General features: G+C 39.8%; 1 protein-coding gene across 10 annotated transcripts in view; it reads left to right on the plus strand.

Moving 5' to 3' along the window:
• Positions 1–15,054, plus strand: part of DGKG (diacylglycerol kinase gamma) — a 215,063-nt gene that overhangs the window by 21,533 nt on the left and 178,476 nt on the right. The window lies entirely within an intron of this gene.

Here is a 15,054-nt window from a genome sequence, read left to right on the forward strand (position 1 = left end):
TGATTTATTTTTCTTTAGTTGGGGCTGGTTTCTGTTGGCTATTTTTGCCTAGTTCAAAGTGACTCACCCAGGGAGACAGTCCCTCCAGTTGGGCTGTAATTTATTAAACACATTCAGCCAAATGACTAACTCTGTGCTCTTCTTCCAACCCCTCCAGTGTTATTAGTCTGGCCCACGCATCCAGCCACTCCTAACCCCTGCAAGCAGATGTTTCCATAAAGTTTATAGTTTTTAAAACTTATTTATTCATTAACAGCTTCTAGAGGTGAAGGTGAATATTTACAATATTTTGTCTTCTACAGCTGGTACTGAAAAGCATCTTCTTTCCCTCCCATCCACTTTCTTGAAGTTTTTCATCTCTAAATTCATACTTGCTCTCATTTTAAACCACTTCTCCATTTTATGAGGACACTCAAGGGGTCAGGGAATCTTGGCACATTTACCTGTGTCTGATAAAGAAAAAAGGAAGGGAATTAACATCTGCGGAGACCTATGTGCCAGGCATGGTGCCGGGAAACCTATATTCATTATCTTTAATCCTACTGTGTAAGGTGATACCACTATTTCCATTTTCCAGATGAGGAAACTTGGGCTCAAGAGATTAAGTGGAATAAATAGTATGTTCAAGACCACAAATATAGGAAATGTCATGGAGGAGATGCTGACTCAGGTTTGTTGGAGCTTGGGGTGATACTCTTTTCTGTTTCCTGGCAGATATAGATTTCCGGGTACTGCTGACACTTTGTGCTCCACATCAGAAGCCAGTGGTACAACAGAGCAGCAGAGAAACCTTCAATATCTCACAGGCTCCAGTGTACAGGCCTCTTGGCATGCCACCCACCCCCACAACCCACACACATGCTTCAGTAAGATGGGCTCATTATTTTGGAAGATTTGGGGGAAATGAAAATAGCACATTCCTAATTAGTTTGAACTGAGGAACCCATTAGATATATTTCTGATTGAAATTGAAAATGCAAAAACATAATCTCATAGCATGAAAAAACCTCTTTTAAAGTTACACGCAGTTTAGGAGTCTTGAGGTTTTGATTTTAGCAGTTCCTCTCTCCAGTGGAGGCATGTAAGACACAGTTAGTAAACAGGAGTCTTTTCTGCTCTTTCTTCTCAGTCAACCATGTCAACATCATTGCTGGCTGAGCTCTTCTTTATCTGAGCCCCACAGCCCTTAGCACACACAGCTCAGTACTACAGCTTTTACGGAAGCTCTGTGATATCCCCAATGAGCTTTAAGTTTACTGATGGCTAAAGTAATCCTAATTCATCTTCGCATCCCCCATAGCTCCTAGCAGAGTATTTTAAATATACTAAAAGCTTGGTAAATGCACAAGCATAATTGCCTATTGAACATCATTATTTCAACCAACTCTACAGGAAAGGATAAGCTAAATAGAAGATAGAACAGGATTTCAAGCTAGAAAAAGTCCTCTATAATTTCTGGTGTAGGGGACATTCAGGTGAAGGTAATTCATTTATTTAACAATGGTATACATTTATGCGTCATTCACAGATACTAAAATTCACATGTTTATAAATACTCATAAAGAATGAAAAGACATAATACATACTATTCATCTTATAAGCCCATATACATTACACGTGTTCGTATATAGTACATATAGATATGTTCCGTGCAGTAATTGCTTGAGTGTCTGCCTTCGAGTCAATATTCCGTAAGACTCCATCTCTAACCAACATAGGTAAACTTTGAAAAGATTGAGTTGTGCCAGAAAAAAATAGAAAAAAGCAGACCAAGATGGTAAAAATAAGGATTTTCCTTCAAATGTTTAAAAAGTATAAATAATACATTAATACACTGCCTTTTTAAACAAGAATTAAAACATTACAGATAACAAAACCTCAACTTCTAAACTTTATGTATTTCTTGGAAGTAACCATAATTACATTTCGTGTATATCCTTTTACATCTCTCTTTTTTACAGTTACATAAGAATATTTGTACCACTACAAATATTGCATGTAATTTTGAGAGGTTTTTAAATTGACATTTACTAGTTCTAACAGTCACAAAAAACTTCACAAGGGAGATTCCATTATCAATTGCATGAGGAAAGTAGGGCTCAGATAGACAAAGACTTCAAAAAATTTACCAAAGTCACATAGCTAGTAAGTACCAGAACTAAAGTGAGCCTTCCTATCCATGAATAAAATATGTATCCATTTATTCAGATTTCCCTATTGTCCTGCTATAAATGTCTATAGGTTTCTCCATTTTTCTCCATGAAGGTCTTGCACATTAATTGTTAGATTCACTCCAGTGCACATTCTACTTGTTTTTTGTTTGTTTGTTTTGTTTTGTTTTGTTTTGTTTTCCAGACAGGGTCTCACTCTGTTGCCTGGGCTAGAGTGCAGTGGCTCCTTCTTGGCTCACTGCAACCTCTGTCTCCTGGGCTCAAGGGATCCTCCCACCTCAGTCTCCCGAGTAGGTGGGACTACAGGTACACACCATCACACCAAGCTCAGTTTTTAAATTTTTTTGTAGAGATGGGATTTTGCGCTGTTTCCCAGGCTGGTCTTGAACTCCTGGGCTCAGGCAATCTGCTCACCTCGTGCTGAGCGGATTACAGGCTGGGATTACAGGCATGAGCCACTGCACCCAGCCCATTCTACTTTTTATTAAAATTTTGAAAAAGATCTTTTTCTATTATTCTATATTTCCTAATTGGCTATTGCTAGTGTAAAGGAAAGCCACTAATTTTTTAATATTGATTTTGTATCAGTCACTTTGTTGAGATCCCTTAATAATTTATATTTATGTGATCTCTTGGTTTTTCTAGATTTGCTATCATATCATTTAAAAATCATGACAGATTTGTCTTTTCTATTCCAATTTATAATTTTGTCTTATTTAACTGCATTGGCTGGGATCTCTCATAGACTGAGACTGTTGAATAGTAGAGGTTCTAACATGCATCCTTATCATGTCCTTGATTTTAATGGTAATGCTTCTAGTATTTCACCATTTAAATATGAAGCTTGCTGTGGGGTTTTGGAGGATAGCCATTATGAGGTTAAAGGATGTTTCATTTACCTTCCGATGTGCTTAGAGGTTTGGTATTTTTTTGTTTTTCATTACATTTGAGTGTTAGATTTTGTTAATTTTTTCTACATATATTTTGTTAATTTTTGTTAATTTTGTTAATTTGATAATTTTGTTAATTTTGTTAATTTAATTAATTTGTTAATTTGATAACTGTGTTAATTCTGTTAATTTTTTCTACATATATTGAGATGTTCTCTTGTATTCTCTATATGAAAATTCTCTTATATTCTCTCATATTCTGTTAATATAGTATATTGGTAGGTTTTATAACATTGACCCAGTCTTGCCTTACTGAAATAAACCCTATTTATTGTTATTTTAATAAAATACTGAATTTTACTATTTTATGTGGGGTTTTACTCTATTGAGGCGAGGTTGGTCCATAATTTATCTTTGCATTTTCCTTGCTAAGTTTTTGTTACGGGGTTATGCTAGCCTCATAAAATAAATTGTAACTTAACATCTTTTTCTATGCTCTGGAACAGCTTATGTAAGAGAAGAACTATCTGTTTCTTGATGACTCTTAGAACGGCCTGTAATACTGTCTGGGCCAGGAGGGTGGGGCACGTAGACCTTTTAATATTGGTTCAATTTTATCTATTATTGAACTAGTCAGGCTTTTCTAATTCTTGAGTCACTTTTGATCACTTATATTTTTGCAGAATTTTCCCATTTCATCTAGGTTCTTGAATGTGGCACTATAAAGTTGAATATAGTAGTCTGTCATAATTTAATAAAATCTCTTACATTTATAGTTATGTCTTCTTCTTCATTCCAAATATTGCTACTGGTTCTTCTTCTTCCTCTCCCTCCTCCTCCTTCCCCTTCTCTCTCTCTCTCTGTCTCATACTCTGCCAAAGGATTGCCTATTTTATTAGATTTTTCAATAATATTAACAGCCAAAAGGACTTTTGCTTTTAACCAAAGCTATCCAGTTTTTTATTTTGTTTTCTTTTGGGTGCTAGTTCATTAATTTCTGCCCTTATCTTTATTACTGCCCTCTTTGGCTTCACTTAGATTTCTTTTGTGTCCCTTTTTTAGCTTCTTGAGTTGGAGGCTTCATTCATTTTTGTTTTCCATCTACCTTGTTTTCTAAGAAATGTATTTAAGGATACAAAGTGTCCTTTAAGCATTGCTCTAACCAAATTGCAGTGTACTACATTGATATTTAAAACTTTCATATTTTCATTTTTATAAACATGGAATTACTTAAGAATGCATGGATCTTTTTCTTAATTTTCATATTGTTGCAGATGAAATTTCCTGGGATGCAGGTTCTGAGATGGAGATTGCCATGCAGAAGTGTTATGAACTTTATTAGGGAGTATGCTTGGGATCACCATTCGTGGAAGGGAAGGGACAGAAATGGAACTTGGTGAAGGGAGAAGCTGGATTGGGATGGTTCTGCAGAGTTGCTCCCGGTTGGGGTGAGATGACCAGGCTTTTATACCATACCACTGTGTATCATCCAGTCACTGGATGTGGGCTGCCCAAGAAGGGGGCAGGATCTTGGACAAGGCAGCTTTTTAGAGTTAAGGCAATTCCTGAAAAGAATTGACAGGTGAGAGTTGTCTGCCAGTGCCACTCCTAAGCATCTGGAAGATCTGATTGGCACAGTTCAGAACCTACTACAAATATGTACAGTATAATATTTTAGATGTACATACTAAAAAGTATTTAACAATCCTATATTGTGTGGCATTTAAATTGTTTAGACTTTTTGCTATTATAAATAGTGCTGCAACAAATGTTCCGGGAGTTGAATTCTTGTGGAAATAACAGTAGAAGTTGCAAAATTAATACTGTTATTACTGTCCATAGTCGCTTTCTTAAGATAAACTCGTAGAATTAAAATTTCATGGAAATGTACATTTTAAGGCTATTGGCATATAGTATTACCTCAGCTAGTTTACTTCCACACCAGCAGCATCGGAGAATTTCTGTTTCCTTCCTTTCTTACCAACAAGGATATTAACTATTTTTAAATTGTTAACAATTTGATAGGTGGCAAAAGTATCTTACTGTTGTTTCTATCCAATGGAGTATGGTTTAAATTAATATGAAAACAAAAGGCATTTCCCAGCCTAAAATGATGGCACCAGATACCATGTGGCAAGAGTAAAGGGTTTACATCTAACATTTCTGGAAAGAAAATGAAATTACTGTCTGAAAAGAGCTTAAATATTACTTACTTCACTCACCACAATTATCAAATGAGGAACTTGAAGCACAGACAGTAGAACTGACTGCTTAGGCCAAGGCGGGTGGATCACAAGGTCAGGAGTTCGAGACCAACCTGGCCAATATGGTGAAACCCCGTCTCTACTAAAAATATAAAAAAATTAGCCAGGCACGGTAGCAGGTGCCTGTTGTCCCAGTCACTCAGGAGGCTGAGGCAGGAGAATCACTTGAACCTGGGAGGCGGAGGTTGCAGTGAGCCGAGATAGCACCACTGCACTCCAGCCTGGGCAAGCTACTAAATGCCAGGACTTGGATTAGACCCAAGGGCTCTGGGTCATGTGACACCTTTTATTTGCTTTATAAGATTATTTTTTTCTTCCTTTCTGGTTTCCAAATCCCATCAAGCTGCGGTGTTTCTGTAACTGGGGTTTATGAGCACCTTGTGAAATGATTTCAATGTTGTACTTTATTCAAATGGCATTGTTTAAAATTATTACAGGCATATTTGCATTTTCTTGATGACTTTCTTATGCCAAGTACTGCCACATGCCAGTGCCCGTTAACTTTGTATCATATAACATACTGGTGGGGAACAGTCTCCAGAGTCAGAGCGCCTGGATTGGAATCCTGGATTCATTCATTAATAGCTCTATGACCTAGGACAAATTACTTAACCTCCATGTTTCAGTTTCCTCAGCTTTAAAATGAGCATAATATTTGTATCCGCCTAATAGAGTTGTTATGAAGAGTCAACCAGCTAATTCATGCAAGTTGCTTAGGACCATCTGTCACATTGTAAAGGTTACCTAATATTAATGAAGTATTTATTTCAAACTGGGTTCTAGACACCTCTGGGGTAGAGGAGGCCATCCAGGGACATTGTCTGGGCCAGGCATGAGGTGTACACACCTCTGGATGCTGTTGTCCACAGTGCTGAATCATTATTGCATGATTGTCCATTAGGACACTGTTGGTTGGTGGAGGAAGAGGCACCTGGCTACCCAGAGCCTTCCATAAACTCAACCCTAGGCTTCTGGAATGAACCGGTAAATCCACCCTCCATCAGTTTACAATCTAGAGATGGTACTAATAATCTCCATAGGTCTGAGAAACAGTACGGATGCAGAGTGGAGGGGGGGGATGTGGGCTTTGCATTCAGGCAGACATGGCTTTGAATGATGGCTCAGTTTTCTGCAAGGAACCTAGTCCCGGGTGTAGTATTACCTTGAGAGATTATTTTGAGGATTGCATTAATATAGAACAGGTAGTAGACTCTCAGTAAATGGCTGCTGCTGTTTATGTTGCTATGGGAAACAAAAAGGGGAAGAGAAAAAGGAAAGGAGAATTAGAGAATGGGAGATCAGGCACTGGCAGAAGAGAGAGGGGAGGGAGAACACGAGCGCTTCATGAAGTGGAGAATGATGACTGGATGGCTGACCTCAAGTTGCTCCTAGTCTGTGGGAACTTACCAAGCTGAGCATGGTTTTACACACCGTTCCAAACTTGAATGTTTTCTCTTTAGCGTGGTTTTTTCGTGGTTATTGTTAAAACACACACACGTACACACCATGCCACTATCACCACAATACCTGGGCATTTTTACAGAGCTGTCTTTCTCTAGACCTGCCCAAGCCCCATACTCATGCCCAGGGTTCTGCAGTGTCTCTTCGCTGACAGTTCCATTTCTGATGTGGGAATGAGTTGCTGGCCTTAATAGAGCTGTGATTTTCTTACCTTCTTGGAGTTTTGGTTTGTTTCTTGTCCATTTGCTTTATGGTAGAAAATCATATCTGTTCTGTGCCTTCTCTAGATGAGTATTTTGCACAAAATGTTATAGAAGGAGTATGAAAAACAGAACCAGATTGGAAAGAAAGGAAAATACTGCAGGGAATATAAGTCATAACATGACAATTTTAGGAGTGTGGCATGATGACAGTTTTCTGGCAGTCATGGGCCTCCAGCTTCCCTGTAATGTTTTCCTGCCTCAGGAAAGTGGAACTGACTTGACAGACCCAAAATCTGTCTGCTTAAGGTCCCCATTAAGAAGAAGAAATAGTTCCAGATACTCCAAATTTCTCTTCTTAGTCCTGTTCCTTACATTAACGTAAAGCAGTGGTTACAAAACACAGGCATGTTGCTGGGCCACCCTGAATTTCTCTAGCTCTTGTGTGGGTTCCAATAATTTGCCTTCCTAACACATTCCCCAGGTGGTGCTGATGCTGCTGGGATGAGGACCACACTTTCAAAACCACTGACAGAAAGTGTTACTAGTGATGCTCTTATAAACCGTCCATTTTTTGCTACTTATAACAGGATACCTGAAGCTGGGTAACCTACAGAGAAAAGGAACTTATTTCTTACAGTTATTGAGGGTGAGAAGTCCAAAGTTGAGGGACTGCAACTGGTGAGGCCCTTCTTACTGGTAGTGGCTCTCCATAGAGTCCCAAGGTGGTGCAGGGCATCATATGGTGAGGGGGCTGAAGGTGCTAGTTCAGATCTCACTTCCTCTTCTTATAAAGCCACCAGTTCCCCTCCCATGAAAACCCATTAATCCATGAATGGATTAATCCATTCACAAAGGCAGCATCCTCAGGATACAATTACCTCTTAAAGGCCCCACCTCTCAATACTGCCACTTTGGGGATTAAATTTCAACATGAATTTTGGAGAGGACAAACATTCAAACCATAGCAAACATTATACAAATAATCCTTATAATAACCTTGTGAAGCATGTGTTAATATTTTCATCATTCCGATTCAGAGATGAAGAAGGACCTGCTAATGTCACACAGTTGTGTGAGATAGAGCCAAGATCTGAATTCTGGTCTCTAATTCTAAAGCCAGACTTGTGCTTGGTGCTCTGGGCAGAAGTCTCCTTGACACAACGCATGAGTCTAGGGCAGCTGTTTCCCCAGGTAGTAATTTCATAAAGGAGACCTCCACTCACAATCCCTTCCCACATCAGCCCCTCAGCACTGGAGTTCAGAATCAGACTTTTCCATTGCTATTCACAACCCTACTTCCTTCACATTTCCACTGTTAAAGGCCCCAAGTGACAAAGCTGAGTGAACTCTCCCAGGTTTCACAGAGGTAGCCCCAGGGCAAGAGCAAGGGTTTTTTTCCGAAGTCCCATGTTTTGCCTACAAATTTCCTGCATATTTTGCATTCTATTCCATTCTGTGCTCATGTTTAATATAATATAGCTTTTTCCCCCTCAGATAATATTGGCTTTTCAGGAGCAGGCCATGGTTTCCCTTCTGGCTTCCATTCCCCTTCCATGTTGAGGACCAGGGCGTGGCATCTCCACAGTTGGTTTATTAATGGCATCTGTACCTGCACAGACCCAATGCTTAGGTTCTCAGTACTCATTCAGCCAGAGATGTTACCATGGGCTTTAGAACAACACAGACTTGGATTCCTATACAGTCCTGTCATTTACTGGTAGGACAACTTGGGAGAATTACCCTGGGCTTGTTTCTACAGCTGTAAAATGGGCATAAAACATACCTTCCTCACAGGGTTTGGTGCATATTACAAATGAAGTTTGCAAGGCACAGGACGTGTTGCAATCTATAAATGGAGGTTGCTGCTATTGCTTGTTATTACAATGATTTGTTAAGCAGGTGAACAAATGAATGAATGACCAGTCCTCAGACTCTGATGCCCCTGAGCTACACTCTTCTTAGACCAACACTGTCTGCCTGTGCCAAAGACAGACCCCCAACGTAGAAGTTCTCAACTTCTCATCAGAGCCCAAAAGCTTTTCCTGGGCATCAGCCACTCCCAGCTCCCCCACTTGGGCACCTGGTTCAGCCTGACATTTTCATGACTATCCTGCAGCAGAGATTCTCACATTCACTCTGAGGCCACTAATGGTGTACAAAGTACCTCTCAAATGAAATTCCTCTCTGAATTCTTATGGATAGAATGCAATTCCAAGACTTTTATGTTTATGTTTGTTTAAGGACTATATGCTGGTAATCTGCTAAATGAGTTATTAGGTATTACTCATATTTGCCACTCATAAACTTAAATTAGATCATTGCTAAGTTCCCCAAGGGCTTTAATTCAGTTATCTGTGAAATCAGCCTGCTTCTAAATGCTCAGCAGCTACAGCCCCCTCACTCAAGCAGATGGTTAGAATCCTGTGACCTGGGCAAGGCCCCGTTGTTATCATTGCATGTCAGTCTTGCTTCGAGTAGGTTGTGGTTTTCAGCTACTGCTATTCTTGCTTATTAATTAGAAATTATAGTTCACTTGACTTCATCATTATCATAGTAGTTTGTGGAGGATATTTGGTTAACCGTACAGCAGGCAGTGATACATATTTGCATCGAAGGTATTTTTAGCCTATAATTTTCCAATTACTAGATTTTAAGACATGAGTAAGTTGCAGTTCAAGCATGAATCATGCAGATTCTGTTGCTAAATAGACACATGCATAACCTGCCCCTAAAAGTGCTTGTGTAGTTGTCTTGGTTATCTATGATTACATAACTACCTCAAAATGTTGTTGCTCCTCATTTATGTTATTAGTCTATGTGTTACTGTGCATTGGGAATCCAGACCAGGCTGAGTGGGGGCGGGTTATCTCTGCTCCCCATGTGATGTCTGCTAAGGCTGTTAAATCCCGAATGACTTCTTGTCCCATAACACAGCTAGGATGACTTAGATGACTGGGTGCTGGCTGGAGTGGCTTGGCTGGGGCCTTACATCTTGGGCTTCAGTTCTTGTCATCAGCTGAGTTGCTCAGTTCTCCTCTCTGTAATGTTAGATCTCCCTTCATCCATGTGGCCTCTCCACGTGGTCTCTATGTGATCTCTCCAGCAAAATGGCTGAACTTCTTACATGGCAGTTCAGTGCCCTTAGAAACACAGAAGTGGGAGCTGCCAGGTCTTCTCAAGGCTTATGCTTGACACTGACACAGCACCACTTGTAATGCATTCTCTTGGTTAAGGCTAGTTACAGGTGCAGCCCAGACTCAAGGGAAGAAACTAGAAAGGGCATAAATATCAGGAAGCATGGTTTGGGGGACCACCAATGTAACCGGTGACCACAATAGTGACAGTTCATTGATAAATTCAAGCAACTTGTGTAACTCACAAAATACTATCAGATTAAGCATAATAAAGTAACTTGATTATAAGTCTATATCTGTTATAACTTTATAACCCTGATAGCCCATACTTGTGTAGGTCATTATTTTAATATTAAAATGTAAGTATTGATGTATATTTTATGGTAAATTAGGTGACTCATAAACGATATTATCAACAACTGTACTGCAACTTGTGTCTTTTGTTCCTCTTGAATTCTTTTTATCACCCAGTTCTTCCTCTATAGAGACATGTAAATAGATGTGGTAGGATCTTTGACTCCGTGAAAATGATCTTGGTCAAAGAAAGGTTGAGAATCATTTTTCTAGTGTCAAAAAATGAACTCTTAGAAATCTTGTAATCGCTAGGACTACAAAGTGGACAGGACATTCTTTCTGCCCTAAAAGAGTTCAGAATCCTGTAGGGAAGAGAGGTGGTGAGTACATGCACTCAGTAAACGTCATAATGGAGAAAAGCCCAAAGTGCTATTGGAGAGCAGAGAAGATATGCCCAGCCACATCTGGGCAATTAAAGAGGGCATCTTTAGGTACAACTTGAACTAAACTCCAAAGGCTGTGTAAGAGTTACAGGGTTGAAGAAGGAACAGTAGGAGTAAAAGCCAGAGATGGGGCACTTGTCAAGTTGTGACTTTCCACAAGTCTGAGAAGAGAGAGGGGTTTTTATCTTTGTAGCTTTTAGTCTTTCTTCCCTTATGAAAATGTACTCATTATGGCTTTGTAATAAACCTTCAAATGCACATAAATAGGCTTCTCCAATCTGATGTCATATTCATGAATTAATGTTTTTAGGAGAGCAAAGAGGAGATGAGGAGGTGTTTGTTCCTGGATAATTGGGTATGGCTGATTCATTCAAATGAATAGAGAGACCCAGGGTGCAATTCAATACTCATTGAATTTGCCTTCTTCCTCCTGACTTGTGATTTCCATGCTGACATCTGTACAGAACAAATAGAATTTATTCCAGTATATAAAATTGCAGAGCTAGAAAACACATTAGAAACCATTATTCCCACCCCCTCATTTTATAGACAAGGAAACTGAGGCCAAAAGAGCTGAAGCAATTGCTCAGAGTGACATAGCTGTAGAGACATAAAATACTCTTCTCCTAGCCAAGTCAGACAATATCCAATCTGAGTTTTATTTAGAAAATCCTATTCAACTTTTTCTGTCAGAAAAGATACTTGGGGTGGTAATAAGAAGATTGTTCATACTACAAAGAGCCTCTGAGAGGGGAGTGACTGAGTGGGCTGCTGAGGGAAGTGTCGAACTTCGCAAGCTAGAGAAAACCCTCCTGGGTGTCAGCTGTCACCTTCACCAAAGGGCAGAAGCCAGAGGCGGGCTGTCCCATGGGATACCATCTGGAAAGTCAGGCAGTGTTTTAGGCCCCTAACTTTTCTTGAAGAAAATAAAGAATAGTGTAAGGCCAGGCGCAGTGGTTCACACCTGCACTGTGGGAGTTAATCCCAGCACTGTGGGAGGCCTTGGCAGGCAGATCACCTGAGGTCAGGAGTTCGAGACCAGCCTGGCCAACATGGTGAAACCTCGTCTCTACTAAAAATACAAAAATTAGCTGGGCATGGTGGCAGGCTCCTGTAATCCCAGCTACTCGGGAGCCTGAGACAGCAGAATCGCTTGAACCCAGGAGGTGGAGGTTGCAGTGAGCTGAGATCGTGCCATGACACACCAGTCTGGGTGGCAGAGCAAGACTCCACCTCAAGAAAAAAAAAAAAGAAGAAGAAGAATGGTGTAGCTCTTTCCACTGTGAAGTCAAGCACTGAGGTACAATGGAACAATCATGATAATGATAATATGAATATTTGTTGAGTGATAGCAATGTATACCACATTACCTCATCACCCCTCCTCAGCAGGAGCATCAGCTCCTTCAGGAAGCTTTTCCTGATTCCTTGTGCCTGCTTCAGACACATTAGAGGACTCCATAAATCTCTGGGCATATCTGCACCACTTCTCTTGCCAGCTTGTGTGTTAATTATTAATAGCTGTTTGGGTGTCTGTCTCCCACAGGGAATCGTCAACTACCACAATAGAGGAACATGTAGAATTCTGTGTAACACAGCTGGGAGAACAGGCAAATTTGCTCAAAGAGTTTCAAAAAGCTGTAGAAAAGAAGTGACCTTTTAACCTGGATCCAAAGAGATGAGTAGAGATTTGTTATAGGAAGGGAGGAGTAAAGGGCATTTCAAGTAGATCAAAGGCATGGTGTATTTGTCAGTCCATAAGGCTTATGGAGTCCTCCCACATCCAGGCACTTTGCTAGTGCTAACAGTAGACAGAAGATAGATTTGGCTGGAAAGTGGAGTGTGTGGGGGAGGAGGTAATGGGGATGAGAATGGGGAGGTGAGTTATTACCATAGGTAAAGAACCTTGTGGAACTAGCTAAGGAGACAGTCCTTTTTTACCTAGAGGCCAAAGGAGGCCTCTGAAGGATATTAAGGAGGTATCAGAATCCAATTTAATTCTAAAAGAGAAAGATCTCTATGAACAGGTATGGTGTGATTCATAGGGTATATTGATTAGTGAAAAAAACAATGTGCAGATAATGATCTATAACGTGCTACCTTTTGTATTAGAAAGAAAGGGAAGCCAGGCACAAAGGTTCACATATAATCTCAGCACTTTAGGAGGCCGAGGCAGGTGGATCACTTGAGCCCAGGAATTCAAGACCAGCCTGGGTAACATAGTGAGATGCTGTCTCTACAAAGAGTTAAAAAAAAAATTAGCAGATCATAGTGGCACACATCACAGCTACTCTACTGGGAGGGCCTGGAGGGGACTGCTGAAGTGGGAGAATTGCTTGACCCAGGAGTTCAAGGCTGCTGTGAGCTGTGATTCCACTACTGCTTTCCAGCATGAGACAGAAACCATGTCTCAAAAAAAAAAAAAAAAAAAAAAAAAAAACAGAAGAAGAAGAAGGAGAAGGAGAAGGAGGAGGAGGAGGAGGAGGAGAAGGAGGAAAAGGGGAAATAAAATATTCATATATCTTCTCACGTGCAAAAATAAACACAGGAAGTATAAACTAGATACTATAAAGTTGAGTGAGAATAAAATAGAAAAGAGGAGCTGGAAACAGAGTAAGAGGAATAAGGGATACTTCTTTCAGTATGTGTTTTTGTTTTTGTTTTTGTTTTAAGAAAGGATCCCATTCTGCTGCTCAGGCTGGAGTGCAGTGGTGCAATTATAGTTCAACGCAACCTTGATCCCTCAGGCTCAGGTGATCCTCCCACCTCAGCCTCCTGGGTATCTGGGACCACAGCTGCGCACCACCATGCCTGGCGAAATTTTTTGTTTGTTTGTATTTTTTGTACAGATGGGGTTTTGCCATATTGCTCAAGCTGGTCTAGAACTCCTGGGCTCAAGCAATCTGCCTGGCTCAGCCTCCCAAAGTGCTGGGATTACAGGGGTGAGCCACTAACGCCTGGCTGAATATATCTTTCTATGCAGTTTTGACTTTGGAACCGTACTGGAAAAGAATCAGTGGATATGAAGAAAACACCCTAAAATGAAATACAAACAGAAACTGATGGGAGTGAGAAAGAACTAACCTACATAACTTTTGAGGGTAGTATTTTGAGGGTATGCTGTTGCCTGAAAACAATAGTACTGTAAACAAATCTTGAAGTCTATTTTGTTTTTCACAGAGGTGTGGACTAGCAATTCTGGAACTACTTTCTGTGTATTAAGCAAATAAGTATGTTGTAGATGATGGAAACAAAGCTTGTTAGAGAAGAAAGTTAAAAAACTCCTGGGCTCAAGTGATCCTTCCGCCTCGGCCTCCAAAAGTGCTGGGATCACAGGCGTGAGCCACCATGCCCAGTACACGCATCTATTTTCTAGCTCTGTCCTTGATAGGGCCTAGAAGCAATGACACCTCAGCAGCAATGAGCATACCTAGTATCCAAGCCTTGGCTTCAAATGTCATTCTTCACTAAAGGAACTCCTTAGAGAAATGACTCATTTTAGCACTTGAGTTGAGGAAGTTCAAGATGAGGCTGAAACATTTTGTAGAGCTAGAAAATAAGGATGTGCTCAAAAAATGATTGAGATATATCTAAAGAACAAATCACCACCTTGACTGAGATTCCACTGATCAAATCTGGAACAATTTGAGGTAGCAACAGATTTGTAATCCACAGAATAAAATAAGAATCCATGAAAATAAATATGTATTATATATAAATGCTGTTTTTATACACACATATATATTCTTTATATATTTATAATTTATCTTTATAGTATACATATAAATTGATATAAATAACAAGAAGGGAAAGCTCTTACTTACAATAGACTCCTAACTAACAAATACAGAGGGAATGATGGAATTAGAAAATCAATATCATTGTAATAATTAATCCAGGCAAGAATCATTAGTGGATGCTAAAACTAGTGGATAAGAGTTTGATGAGTAATTACAAAATTACAACAACCTGGAGCAATATCAGATCAAGTTCTGAAAACTGTGGCACAACACTAGAAACTTTCTACTCGACTACTGTCAGCTGATTTTTTAAAATTTCAACTATTATTCAGCGGGTGCAGGGGCAGGTTTGTTACCTGAGTACATTGCATGATGTTGATGTTTGGGGTATGAATGATCCGATCACCTAGGTAGTGAGCATAGTATCCAATTTTTCAGTTTTTCAACCTTTGCTC

The sequence above is a fragment of the Piliocolobus tephrosceles genome, chromosome 2 (assembly GCF_002776525.5).
Source record: "Piliocolobus tephrosceles isolate RC106 chromosome 2, ASM277652v3, whole genome shotgun sequence".
NCBI lineage: Eukaryota > Metazoa > Chordata > Mammalia > Primates > Cercopithecidae > Piliocolobus > Piliocolobus tephrosceles.